Source organism: Danio rerio, chromosome 7, assembly GCF_049306965.1.
Source record: "Danio rerio strain Tuebingen ecotype United States chromosome 7, GRCz12tu, whole genome shotgun sequence".
Lineage (NCBI taxonomy): Eukaryota > Metazoa > Chordata > Actinopteri > Cypriniformes > Danionidae > Danio > Danio rerio.
The window spans coordinates 47,941,784-47,955,900 of NC_133182.1; the positions used below are offsets into that span (position 1 = coordinate 47,941,784).

Sequence of the window (14,117 nt, forward strand, 5' to 3'; positions counted from 1 at the left end):
AAAGAGCTGAGCTGACATAATCATAAAAAAAAGAAAACAAAAAAACAGGTAAACGATAAATGATTATTTTCTCTTTCTTATACTATAACATTCTAGTTATGACTTGTTTGTATTGTCATCAACGTTTGGTGTAGTTGCAGATAAGTTTGGAAGCAACTCGTAACATTTTAGTAATATTTTGGCAAAATGAACGAAAAAACTCGAAAAAAGATTCATTCATCTAAATGAACTCAAAGTGCCGAGCCGGTAAAATGATCTGAACTTCCCATCACTGGTATCAGTGGGATACATTCATTCATTTATTTTCTTTTTGGCTTAGTCCCTTTATTAATCTGTAGTTGTCACAGCGGAATGAACCACCAACTTATCCAGCATATGTTTTACGCAGCCCTTCCAGCTGCAACCCATCACTGGGAAACATCCATACACTATCATTCACACACATATACTATGGGCAATTTAGCTTTTTTAATTCACCTATTCCACATTTCTTTGGACTTTTGGGGGAAACTGGAGCACCCTGAGGAAACCCATGTGAACACGGGGAGAACATGCAAACTCCACACAGAAATGCCAACTGACCCAGCTGGGACTCGAACCAGCGACATTCTTGCTGTAAGGCGATCATGCTACCCACTGTACCACTGTGACCCCCCAGTGTGATACAGGATGGCCAAACTGGAGTGTCTTAATTGAAAATGGATCAGCATGGACATGGCCTAAAATTATAGAATTGATTTGAATTATGACTGTCTTGTGGATGCTGTCTTTGAGAACAGATACTTCTTTTTTGTGTTTTCACACCTGGATTGACCAGAAGAAATAGCAACCCTTGCAAGTTATCTACAGGTGTGACAATGCTCTGAGACAGAGATTAGTGAAATCTTTCACTTTCTCTCTAGTTATATGCTAGGATATGCTTTACATAGGTTATTTTTTACAAGTGGCACACTTGTACCACAATGTAAAAAAGAAAATCTGTTAATTAACAGTTTCCGTATTTTGTGATTCACAATTGTTTTCCGTATATTTACAATTGTGAATTGCTTTAAGGGACTTTAATCTCTGCTATATGTTGATTTTGATGTTGAAATTTCAATTTAACAGTGTTTTTTATTGACATTTTAGTAATTTGAAATAACATAATGTATAATAAATAATATATAGAGAAATAAGTCTGTAAAATAACAGAAAATGTGCCAGTTTGATACAAGGTTTTTGTACCGTAATTTACATCACCAACTCAGACATTATATCATTCTAAGCTATTAAAGATTTTAATAAAAGTCACATTTTTTATGTTTTATGGTTAAAAGTAGAATAAAGATCAGAGTCCTATAAAGCAATTTGAATACATAAAAGGGAAAAAATGAAAACATGAATCACAAAATATGGAAAACCTCTAACTTATGTTTTTTTTTTTTTTTTTTACCAGTGCAGTGCAAGTCTTTCTATATTCCATCATTCACCCAAAGATGTCCCCATACACACAGATCTCTGTGTCAAGCTTTAGATATCCTCCAGAACAGTTTGCATTGTGGACCCGCTGTATATCTGTCCGATTGGACAGGGACACTCATGAGGTCAGACCTGTCATGTCGGACGAGTGGAGCTGAATGGCAGGAGGAAGTAGATAGCATTCAGCCCTTGTTAAAAACGTCTTTCCGGTCCATCCACGATGTCAGAGCCAGCAGTGCAGATCTCTCCTAGTCAGGCCGGTGTCGTCACAACATCAATCATCATTATAAATCCCGCATCGTCCCTGCTACATTAACTTGGCGACCTGAGCACCCCGTCTCAATTAAACATCTGATGAATATACGGCTCATCTACGCGGACTGTCAGCCACACGTCAGTCAGCCTACAACGAGAACGCGCTTTTATTTTTGGACCCGATGCCAATAACGGCTCTGGGACTTAAACAAAAACATCTCCCTTCAAAGTTATTGTGAGCGGGAGGAGATTGTTTGCTCAACACTAAAGGGGGTTAAGGCAGGCTTTGGCAGGGAAAGAACGGGCCAACAGAGACCCAGAGCCCCAAATCAGGAAAGTTTTGAAGCATTGTTTTGAATCTTAACAAGAGGACTGAGACATGCAAAAATAATTTGCCGTCTTTCTCTTTTTTCCCCCAGCTTTGCATTCTATGTATCAACTCATGTAAATAGCATCTTAACACTTGATGCTATTTTGAAAAGCACTTGGCCCCTGAGGATTTTCAGCAAGTGAAGCAATTTATCCACGAACAGGTGCATTTTTAATGCTTTTATACAATCAGATGAGCATTTTATATACAGACGCCGGTGTTTCTGTCTTCTTCCTCTTCTTCTTTTTTTGATTGCCGCGCTCCTTTTCTTCTTATTTTGAATTGATGTAGCCTTTCTAATTAAACTTGGAGAGAGATGTTAATTACCTAACAAGGTCACCTTTTTCTGCCACCATATTCAGCATTGCTCTCCTATACTCTTCCTCTCCCCTGTTCCACAGCCTAAAGGAGATTTGAAGAGCGGTGTTAATTGCCTATCCGTGATCCCATTTCAACTTTTGCATCTTGCTCTTCAAGTGCCATATTTAGACTGTAAAGGAGGATTATTGGTATGTTGTGCTGTTCTGCGCTCCTGCACTTCACACAATGTGTCCCGTCATCACAAACCGCAGCTTTTTGTGGGAACTCCAGAGATGCTCCAGAGCGAGAGAGAAAGGGGATGGGACATATGGAGCATGATGGTTGTTGTAAAAGATGTCAGCTGTAGCAGCATGCAGCTGGTGGGCTTGCGAGGTGGGAGGACGTAACATGGGTGAGATATGGTCATTTGGAGAGAATGGGCTTTTATCATATGATACCAGCGTGCATGTGTCTGTAATTCATAATTTCATATGGCCCACATGCTTCCCTAATGCACAGAACTGCCAGCACATTTCTGATGGTTCTCACAGGATGTTACATCACTCTTTAGAGGTCTCTAGGCTACGTTTTAAAAGACAAAACATAAATAACATCCACACAGATTGTCAAAGATGGTTAATTCAGATCAAAGAGGCTCTTGTCTATAAATTGTCAAACTAGGGGAAACTGGGGTAACACTTTTTGTGTAACTGTGAAGAACTCTAAAGTGCTATATCTCTCTTAGTGTGAGCAAGTTAAATCTGCCTTCCACTGATATGGTTGTGTGTAATATGTATCTTAGAAAATTACAGAGAAATACATTAGAGAACAGTAGGCTTCATCTTTTGGCTGAAATTGTTGTCTGCAAAGGCTTTTTCTATTTTCTGTCAGCTGCTGTAAAACACTACATATGCGGTTCTCAACTGGTGGCTCCAAAAATTGGTAGTGAGAACTGGCAAATTAACTATGTAATCATGCACAAGAAGAACAGTTAAACTGCTCGGTTAAACGGTAAGCTAAATGTCTGGTAAAACAATTGCATTTTTGTTTATATATTAAATGGAACAGCCTGTGCAATTCTTGCAAATATAAATTCCTTTAGGGTCATATTGATACATAGTGCCAAAATCAAGAAAAACAAAGCAAAACAAATGTATTTTGACTGCAGGTTGGTTTTCACATACATTGCCTTATCAGTCTGGTATTATATATCTGGTTGGAATAGAATTGTGAAATTAGATTCTCATGAATAAAATATTAGCATATACTGAATTGGCTACTTTTGATTACATTTTATTTTGATGGGCCCATTTTGATATTGTCTTAACTATTCATGAAGCTATGTGGCAGTTTTAAGTGTATAGATAATTTTCAGTGTGAGAAACGGAAAGAGCTATAAAACACGAGTGATTTTTCTGTAGGCTGGGTGGTGTGCACAAGCAAGGTAATGTCACACTTGTAGTAGTATATCAACACTGGTGGGAGGTGTTCGTTGGATCGAGGCTGCAGGCTAAGTGCCTTGGTGTCCCACCAGTGATGATATCCAGCCATATCGCACTGCTACGAGTGTGATATTGCATTTATACAATTTGTCAATGGCATAATCATCTATATAAAATCTAAATTTAATCAAACATGGAGAGTCTCAAAAATCTTTTTGTACAAGGAACTACTTTCTTCCGGCATTCATTCATAACTGCAGCTGACGTCAGAACAGCAGAAACCGTTGCTCATTCACCAACATCAATTTAAAGCTAGTATTAGAATGATTCTCTAGCGTATTGTCTAAAATAATGACAAAACGGGTGATTTTGCCCAGCATTTTAAAATTATAAGCCCTAATGGCATAAAATGCCATCAGTCTACAGAGGTTTTCCAGTATTTCTGTGTTGCAATCAGGAGATCACAATAATTAACTCCAGAAAATTTTCCAAAGCAAAGGAATTACTATCAGAGTACTATGGTATAAATACAGCACCATGACATACAAAAGAGAGATCGACTTAGAATGTCATTTACCAGTTTTATAATGATGTGATCGACTATAAATTGAAATTTGTAGTTGAGTTTTCCCCTAAAGGCTTATTATGTACTCTCTGTCGCCATCTTGTGGCATAACGTCAACCGTCTTTGTTCTGCTCAGTAAGTTATGACAGGCTGTGGCTACCTGCATGCTTAATTTCCATAATTATACATTTTTAAAATATGCTCGTAAATAAACTGCATAGTTGCAATCTACATTCAACATAAACTATATTCTCGTCTAACAAAGCCTTAAAAGTACATTATGTTGTCCAACAGCTGCAATATTTAGCAAACTGTAGTGAGTTTATTGATCTGCTGTCACTCTATGTGGGCAGAGGAATACACAAAGGTGAAGAGGCTGTACGAGTGCTGTTATTGCAGAATATCGTAAGACTATCAGCTTATCCGATTTGAGAACCATAAATAAATAAATAAATACATAATACATAAAATAAATAAATAAATCCCAACTTTCAACCAAATTGTCAGCCAGCTCTTGCTTAAGTTTCAGTAGATTGTTATGTAGACTGTAGACTGATGGCTGAGGGTCTGGGAACTTAGATCACTTTGAATGGTCTGCCCATGATACTGTTTGACTGACAGGTTAACCAACTAATCATCTTTTGTTTGTGCTGCGTCATATTTAAGATTGTGGAAATGTCCACAGTTTAAGTACCAGTTGGCATGGTTCTATGCATCATTATTCGCAAACGTCTTTAAAATTTTACAACAATGACACATTAATATTTTTAATGATCTGTAAGCAAAACAAACAGGAAATCTGTAAGACCTGTATGCTGTATGTAAACACAAACGAAGATGCACATTGCAGCTTTTTTTATCCAGCCAGACTTGTTTTCAGGAGGACTGGTTAAGAAAACTGCACACTCAACTTGGCTTGAAAATTTAAACCAATCAGAGTACGTATAAGGATCTGCTAAAGTATTTCCAGAAAATTGTGCCATGTGCATCAGACATATAGCCACAGGTCTGTGGGTTGTGCGTGGTGTTAGACCTGAGGCTGAGACCAGGTTATGGTCAGAAAAGAAAGGTGACATATGATTTTCCATTGTATGGTTAAAAAAAAACTATGTTTTAGGAGTTGTTTTAATCTATGGCTTTTCTTCAAGCTCCCACTAGGGGTGTCAAAATAAATAGTTTCTTTAATGCACCATGATGCAGACATGATGCAGGAATGGATGAGAACCAGTTATTACGGCTTCGTTTGGCTTTTATAGCAATACTAGTGGATCAAGACAGCAGCGTTTTTGTATAGTAAGTTTTGTCCTTTATCATGGATTGTCTGTAATTGCCGTGGCAGTTTTTCAATGTTCGTGTCACTGATTGATGAACATCGGTGACCATTAGAGCCTATCACAGCCCTTTCTGTTGATCAAGTAAACACAATGGCCAATCATAGGGATTTAAGAAGTTGCTCAACAATGCTTAAATAGCAAGCATTCAAAAATAGTGTTTTCTTTGAGCTGGTAGAATGAATGGTATTGCTCATATATCTGAAAGCTTGTTTTGAAGAACAAAATAGTATTTTTGTGTTGTGAAGTAACAAATAAATATGTATATAAAAAGCATTGTTGAACTGAACTGTTGGCATGACAATCATAACTCCACCATCACACCTCTACACCCCACCCACACCATATGTAATGAAAATAATCAATATATCAACACACACACACACACACACACACACACACACACGCACACGCACACACACACACACACACACAGGCCACTTTATTAGGTACACCTGTCCAATTGTTCCGTAACGCAAATTTCTAATCAGCCATTCACATAGCAGCAACTCAATGCATTTACATTAGGTGGTCAAAAGGATCTGCTGCAGTTAAAACCGAGCATCAGAATGGAAAAGAAAGGTGATTTAAGTGACTTTGAACATGGCATGGTTGTTGCTGCCTGATGGGGTTGTCTGAGTATTTCAGAAACTGCTGATCTACTGGGATTTTCACGCACAACCATCTCTAGAGATTAAATGCATGAGGCTGAGGCTACAATTTGAATGAGTCCCGATTTCTGCTGCGACATTCAGATGGTAGGGTCAGAATTTGGCTTCAACAACATGAAAGTGTGGATACATCCTGCCTTTTATCAACGGTTCAGGCTGGTGGTGGTGTTATGGTGTCGGGATATTTTCTTGGCACAGTTTGGGACCATTAGAACCAACTGAGCATTGTGTCAACGCTACAGCCTACCTGAGTATTGTTGCTGGTCATGTCCACCCCTTTATGACTACCATACCCAATTTCTGGAATATTTCCAGTACCTTGATGAATCTATGCCATGAAGGATTAAAGCATTTCTGAAGGCAAAATGGGTTCCAACCCAGAACAAGGAAGGTACATCTGTGGCCAGTAATATATATATATATATATATATATATATATATATATATATATATATATATATATATATATATATATATATATATATATATATATATATATAGTTGAAGTCATAATTTTGAATTATTACCTATAACAGTGGTTTGTTCTGCAGGAAATCAAAAAAATATATATATTGGGCTAATAATACTGCAAAATGTAAAAAAATAAATAAATAAAACTGCTTTTATTCTATCCGAAATAAAACAAATAAGATTTTCTCCAGAGGAAATAGGAAATACTGTGAAACATTATTTGGGAAATATTTAAATAATTGAAAAACAAAACAAAAAAATCACAGGAGGTAATAGTTTTGGCTTAATTTATTAATTTATTCATTCATTTTTCTTCGGTCTCTTAGTCCCTTATTTATCAGGGGTTACCACAGGGGAATGAACTGCCAGTTATTCTAGCATACTATGTTTTACTTTTGTTGTGAGATGACCGTGCTAACCACTGAGCCACCAAGCCCCTTTCATTTGCTTCATCCAGTGGACCTGCCTGTTTCAGTCTTGTGTGGAGGGCTGGAGAAACATACAGAGGTGGATGAAGAAAGCTAGGTTAGCTGTAAATTAAGTGTGTAATGTGAGGCTGATGTGATGAGATTGTGTGTGGCGACCCTCTTTGACAGGTCTCCATCCTTTGTCAGACTGACTTCAGCCACCATCACCCCTGTTTTTTTTTATTTTATTCTCTCCAACCCACCATTTATCTCTCTCTCACGTGTTCCCTCTCACGCTCAGTCGCTCTCAGCTAAATAAATGCAGAATAACAATTATTGAAAACACAATTAAAATCTGTTAATCAGATTATTTGTCGTGGATAAAACCTTTAGGATGGCTCTGGCAGCTTGAGGAAAAAAGCTGCTCATATTTGAGCAGAAATTGAAAAAGATTATGATATGTCCATCCTGATGGTATAATCTCTGCACAGTCATAGACAACAATCTAATAATTAACTTGACTTAGTATCGGATCAGGGGAAAGGCCATGGGTGGAGATGGGAACCATTCGGAGTCTAAAGAAGAGAGTCGCCCCATGTATTTAAGACCTAAGGGCATACTTCAGCTTGAATGCAAATAACCGAATTTAAAAGCAAGCGCACCTGCAGTTTACCCGCAAACGCTTTATTGCACTCACGTATGTGTTGTCAATCACGTGCAAAAGCCTGAGAGAGGGGGAAAAACAATCTCAGCAGACCTCAGCTGGGTATTATTTGGGTTTAAATCCATGCTTTGTTTGGAGCAGCTGGTAATTGCGTATTGTGGGGCAATTAAGATATTTAGCATTAAGCAGAATAAGCCAGGTCAAGCACCCCACCCTCTCCACTTTCACCGCCATCAAATCAAAGCAGTGGGCATCTCTTGTATGTATCGTTGTGTTTATTTCTGCTGAAAAGCCAGTTTAGTTCATTTGTGAGTCAGCTGGGCAGAGCGGGTTCATTTCCTTTTCTTTTAGGCGTTTAAAAAATATTATTATTATTAAGATCAGGCAGTGCACAACAACAGCGGAGCAATCTATTATTCATTAAGTGTAACCAATATAAAATTTAAAACAGTGTTTTTTTTTTCTCTTCTTCGTCTTTAGTTAAATTATGTGAGGTCAGCATAATATTCTGCCTATTACTTATATCTATATCATCTTTGCCTTAGTCAGCTCTATTTAAATATGCAATCATTTACAGCTTTTGACTCGATGTGTGTGCGCGCCCAATTTCCAATATTCCTCCACGCACTTTTTATGCTGACATCAATGGCAAGCTATTAAAGACAGTATTTCATTATTGGTTCCTCGTCCCCAGTGGTTATTTACAATCCTATATATACTAAGCACTGATATTAAAGGAGACCATTTTAATGAGGTGCTATCTGCCTTAGCAATATGTCTTTCTCTGAATGAGATTGTGTTTAAAGATTTTTATCAAGAAATGGCTGTTCGCTGGGGTTATGTTTTGTCCATGAAATATGCATTTCATATCTCTTTCATTTCATTAACATAATTTAATTTGTGCTTTGCATTCTGTGCATAATACATATTTGATTTACAAAACAAATATTTCCATTAGAAAATGAATTTCATGCAGGCATAAGGCAGAACTGAATGATGTATTGTAAAGAAAGTAGAGAGAGAGAGCGAGAGAGAGGGAGAGAGAGAAAGAGAGAGAGAAAAAGAATTGTATTATCCTCAGAGCGCCTTGGCAAAGAAAAAAATACTCAATAGACTTCTAGTGCATACGAGTGTGTGTGTGTGTGTGTGTGTGTGTCTCTCTGGCTGTGTCTGTGTGTTTATGGATGTCTGTACGTCTAGGGATCTGTACTCATATGCTGTATACGCCTGTGTCTCCAGTATGTAAATGCACATTAGGACGGTTAAACTTGCAGTGAGTATATTGCATTAAGTTTAAAGCAATATTACGCAGATTGATTTACATTGTTTGCTATGGATGCCTCTCCTCTCGATGTTAGCTAAGTGTTCCGGTGGCAACGTGGCGCTTTGCTTTTTATTATCCGTAAAATATGGTGGATATTATAAAGATAAATCTCTCGGTAGCACAAAGGAAGAGCACACATCTATTTTCATTTGGTGCCCGTTTTAAGGGTTGCGCCGGAGAACATGCTACATGTAGTATTTCACAGCTTAGCGTATGATGTACATCCTCAGGGACTTTGTTTCTTCGCCGGCCCCGTTTGAACACGGAAGCTCGCTGCATGTCAGTTTAAGAGGTATTAGCCGTTTCTTTAGTTTGCGAAATCGCTTCCTTTTAACTTCAGCCTGTGATAAATTATGGAGTCCACCCCTCTACATTTCCTTTCCTCCTCTTCCAAGGGAATGTTACTAGTTTTAATTAAAGGACTGCACCTTGCTAGTTTAAAGGATATCAGTGGCTGTGTGATAAGTTGCGGGAGCTCAGGGCTTTGGATAACAAGAAGCATTTTAAGTGGCCCTGACGAGTTCATATTAATTTGGCTTATCGCGCCTGTAAAAAAAATCCAGGTAGCATTGAGGCAGATCCCAGCTTTAATGAGCTCAAAAACGTAAAGTCGGTGTCAGAACACTCCACTTTTTTATTTCAAAGGGAGTAGGAAATAACTTGTCAAAGCTAAAAGCCAAACAGTAAGATCTATGTTTCAGAGGTAACTAGTATTAGCAGGGATTTCAGGCTCGTCTGACATGCCGTACGGAAGGGAGGGCTTAAAATAGAAGTCTCAGGTACGCGGAAGTGGGGCTTATACCTGCACACAGTCTCTGCTGCCTTCGCTGACGGTTAAAGAAGAGCGATGAGAGGATCTTTGAGCTTTTAAAAATCTCCTCTTTTCCAATTCCTCTCTCTATAGTTTCGCCTGAAAGGTGATTGCCTGCCCGGTTGCTGCTTTGAATCTGTGACAGGTGGTTTTAAACTTCACTCGAGCGGGAAAGAGAGATGGAGATCACACGCTGGCTCTAAAGAGTTGACAAAAGTCTTACGATGGCTTGGTAAAGTTAAGTCTTCTCTTGTCTCTGTTCTATTAGCAGTTCAAGGCCAAATCCAATAGGGATATGAATACATCAAGTGTTTAAAAAAAAATCGTAGAAGTGATCATCCTGAGATCATCTAAGTTTTGCAAGTCAAAGTCTTGGAAGTTATCTGCCACTAAGAGAGCATTGACACGTCATCTTTTTGAACAAATTCATTATTTTGGTTATTTTGGTGCCTAAAAATTATCATATCATATCATCTTCTCGGTGTGAATTACAAAAATGACAGTGATTTTGTAACAACTTCGCTACAGTATATGTGTGTATATAAATATTCAGTTTATGGGTATGTGAGAGTACTTGACAGCAAAAACAACAGTGGTGGACTACTGGACTGGATTGTACACATAATTTGTGACATCACCAACTTCTGGCTGTTTTTAGTCTTTTTCATGAATTTGACGTCTACAAATGATAAACGAATGTGAACAACACTTAACATGGCTCAGTGGTTTAAAAATGCATATATATTATTTAAAAAAAATAAATTAAAATAATATATATATATATATATATATATATATATATATATATATATATATATATATCTTCATTCATTCATATTCTCGCATTTCGGCTTAGTCTATTCATTTATCAAGGGTCACCACAGCGGAATGAACCGTCAGCTATTCCAGCATATGTTTTTATGCAGCCGATGCCCTTCCAGCTACAACCCAACATTGGGAAAAACTTACGCACATGTCTTTGGACTGTGAGGGAAACTGGTGCACCTGGAGGAAACTCACATGAACACGGGGAAAACATGCAAATTCCACACAGAAACTCCAACTGGGCCACCTGGGGCTCGAACCGGTGACCTTCATGCTGTGATGAGACGGTGCTAACCACTGAGCCACCGCGCCACCCTATATATTATATCATAATTATATATGATTACATAATAGTATCATATATAAGACCAATGACAGCGGCATGTTCTTTTAGAGACCAGCAGAATGACGAATTGTTGAGTGTCTTTTTCACACAAAGCAATGATGAGTTCTGGTGACAGTGCGATTGTTTTTGTATTTTATATATCGTTTGTACTATTTATATGAATTATTTTTGGGTGTGGGGAATAAGGGTCAATACTTAAAGACTTGTGTTTTGTGTGTCTAATGTTTTATACTTTATACTTTTAAGGTGCCTGTTTGTTTGTTGTTACTATATGTACATTTTTGTGTGGCACTATGTCATGAATGAGGACTCCTGATTTTACTTAACGGTGTTGGCAAATTGGGTTGAGGATCCTAGTGCAGTTTATTTATAAGATTAGTCAGGGAGGCCACAGTCAAAATAGGGGTAGACAGATACATTCAGATAATCCAGAATAGGTGAATGGTCAACCTAGGCGGCAGGCAATCATTACCGGAAAACAAGGCAAGGGTTTAAAACACGGCTAGACGAGACAAGGGAACGCTTTGTAGTGCTACAAGACAACAACACTCTGCAAAGCCTGTGTGTTTGTGTGCTGTATATATGGTCCATGTAATCAGTATTTGAGCAGCTCCCAGTTGTGTATGTGAAGTCAAAGAACAACCAGAACAGGTGTGTGGAGTGTGTGGTGCATGACAGGATTTGTAGTTCCTTTGGTGGCAGACTTGTGGTTCTCCAGTGATCTGTATGGACTTGACGGCTGGTGATTGTGACACCTGACTGCAAAACAAATCTACTTCTTTGTATAAATAAAGTAACTTAACCTAGACACCACTATGGGAAGACAGTGGCAGAAATGGTTTTTAACCATATCAAAGCAGTCAATTAATTATTATGAATATTGTAGTCAGTAGTAGATTTTACCTCTTTTGGATTTATGTAAATATCGGCCAAATTAAATAAAATCAGCAAATTCTGTATACATTTTCTTAAAATACATTCCATGTACAGGAAAGCACATGAAACTTGAATCGGAACAACACACACACATAATGTGCACAATATACTGACACTTAGGTGAAGAAACTGTTGTATAAAGTTGATATTTTTATTTTATGTGCACACAAAAGCATTCTGTTAGCTTGATTATATTCATGTATTATTATATGGTCTGTTTTGAGGATGTTTCTCTACTTTTCTAAACAAGTTGGGATCCTTGCTGCTGTGGAGGATGAAGGAGCTCTCAGATTTCATCTAAAAAATCTCAATTTGTGTTTTGAAGATGGACAAAGGTCTCAGGGGATTGGAACAACATGGGGGTGAGTAATTAATAACATATTTAGTTTTTTGGATGAACTAACTTAAGGAGCAGTTCAACCAAAAATGAAAATATGTTATTAATTACTTATCCTCAAGTCATTTCAGTCCCCTGAGACCCCGAGGTTCCCCTGAGACATTTCATTTTTTAATGGGAGGGAAATGTTTGATGTGAAGTTTAGCATATTTTGTTCATATTCTGATATCATCTAGATCAGTGGTTCTCAAACTTTTTTTCACCAAGTACCACCTCAGAAAAAAATTGTCTCTCCAAGTACCACCAAAATGAGCAGTATTGAAATACAGTAGCGTAGTAGGCCCAGTAAAGCAGCTACAACTCTGCACAGTTATAAAACGTGGCAGATTACCTCAGAAATATAAGCTATATGTCATATATGGCATATTATATACATAATTTTTGATAAATTTTGAAATGTGTATAGCATGTACATGACATATTTCATTCCTCTGCGTACCTCTATAAGGAAGCCTGGGTACCACTAGGGGTACACGTACCACAGTTTGAGAACCACTGATCTAGATCACCACCAGCTTTGCATATTTTTCATGTCTCCTTAACCAAACACATCTGATTCAGCTCATATGCTTATTAGCAAAGACTGAAAGACCTGTAATGGGTGTGACAGACAAAAGAGACATCCAAAACATGCAGTGTTGGTGGTCCTTCAGGAACGTGGTTGAGAAACATTGATCTAGAGTACACTTTTTAAAGAACCTATATGCTTATGCTGAACTTGGCTCTTAATGCTTGTTAAATATTTTAGAATGACTAAACAGAGATTGTTTTGCAAAAACTTTTCATTTACAATTTATAACGATCAGTCACTTTTATCCCAAAAATGTACAAATGAGATGATTTTTTTTTTTTAACATATTGTTATGTAAACGCTGGCTCAATTTGCACTCAATGAAGTTTAGTGTCAAGGAATAACCCACAAGCTTGAGCGATTTAGCCTTTATTCTCACACCTTAATCTGTTGTTCGTGACAGAAGGGAATGTGTTTCTGTCTTAGCAGATGGGGAGACAGGTAACTTGGCATGTTTGTTAACGTCGCCAATGGTAGGAAAGCAGACAAAGAGAGCGAGAGACAGGGAAAGATGAGAGGAGAGAGGAAAATCAATCTAATACTGCAGAACTATCAGATCACATGAGATGATGGATTCTTGGTCGCAGCATTCAGCCGCTGTCTGCCGAGCTGTGCAAATCAATTCAAACAGACACAAAGAGTAAACACACATTCTGCACCACAATAGGAAATTGAAGCAGAGCCTCCCTTTTTAAAATATGCCTCTACATATTTGTTTTGTGGATTACCATTCTGAAATGAAATTTGAACAGTTACTTAAAATAATATGCAAAAGATATTTCCTGTTTTGCCGCCCGCCCCCACCGGCGTGTTTGTCGGAGATGTGGGATAGCTGCGACACTGGCGTCAGTGTAAACACCACATGCGTGTGTTGTCCTGGTGATTATTTTTCATAAACATTTTCAGAGCTTTATCCTTATTGCAGAAGGTTTAGATATCATATTTTATTTGTTTTTGCACAGTTGAAAAAATA

At 37.8% G+C, this 14,117-nt stretch overlaps 1 protein-coding gene across 15 annotated transcripts in view; it reads left to right on the forward strand.

The window, feature by feature from the left end:
- Positions 1-14,117, forward strand: part of znf536 (zinc finger protein 536) — a 496,275-nt gene that overhangs the window by 119,233 nt on the left and 362,925 nt on the right. For 3 of the 15 annotated variants that reach the window (XM_073907219.1, XM_073907221.1, XM_073907224.1), the window contains one exon: positions 1,436-2,246. The exons of 11 other annotated variants lie outside the window; for them this stretch is intronic. The gene's annotated coding sequence lies outside the window, so the exon portion shown is untranslated. Of the gene's footprint in view, positions 1-1,435; positions 2,247-10,027; positions 10,302-14,117 lie in introns of those variants that run through there. One more of the 15 variants, XM_073907231.1, reaches the window with a different exon arrangement.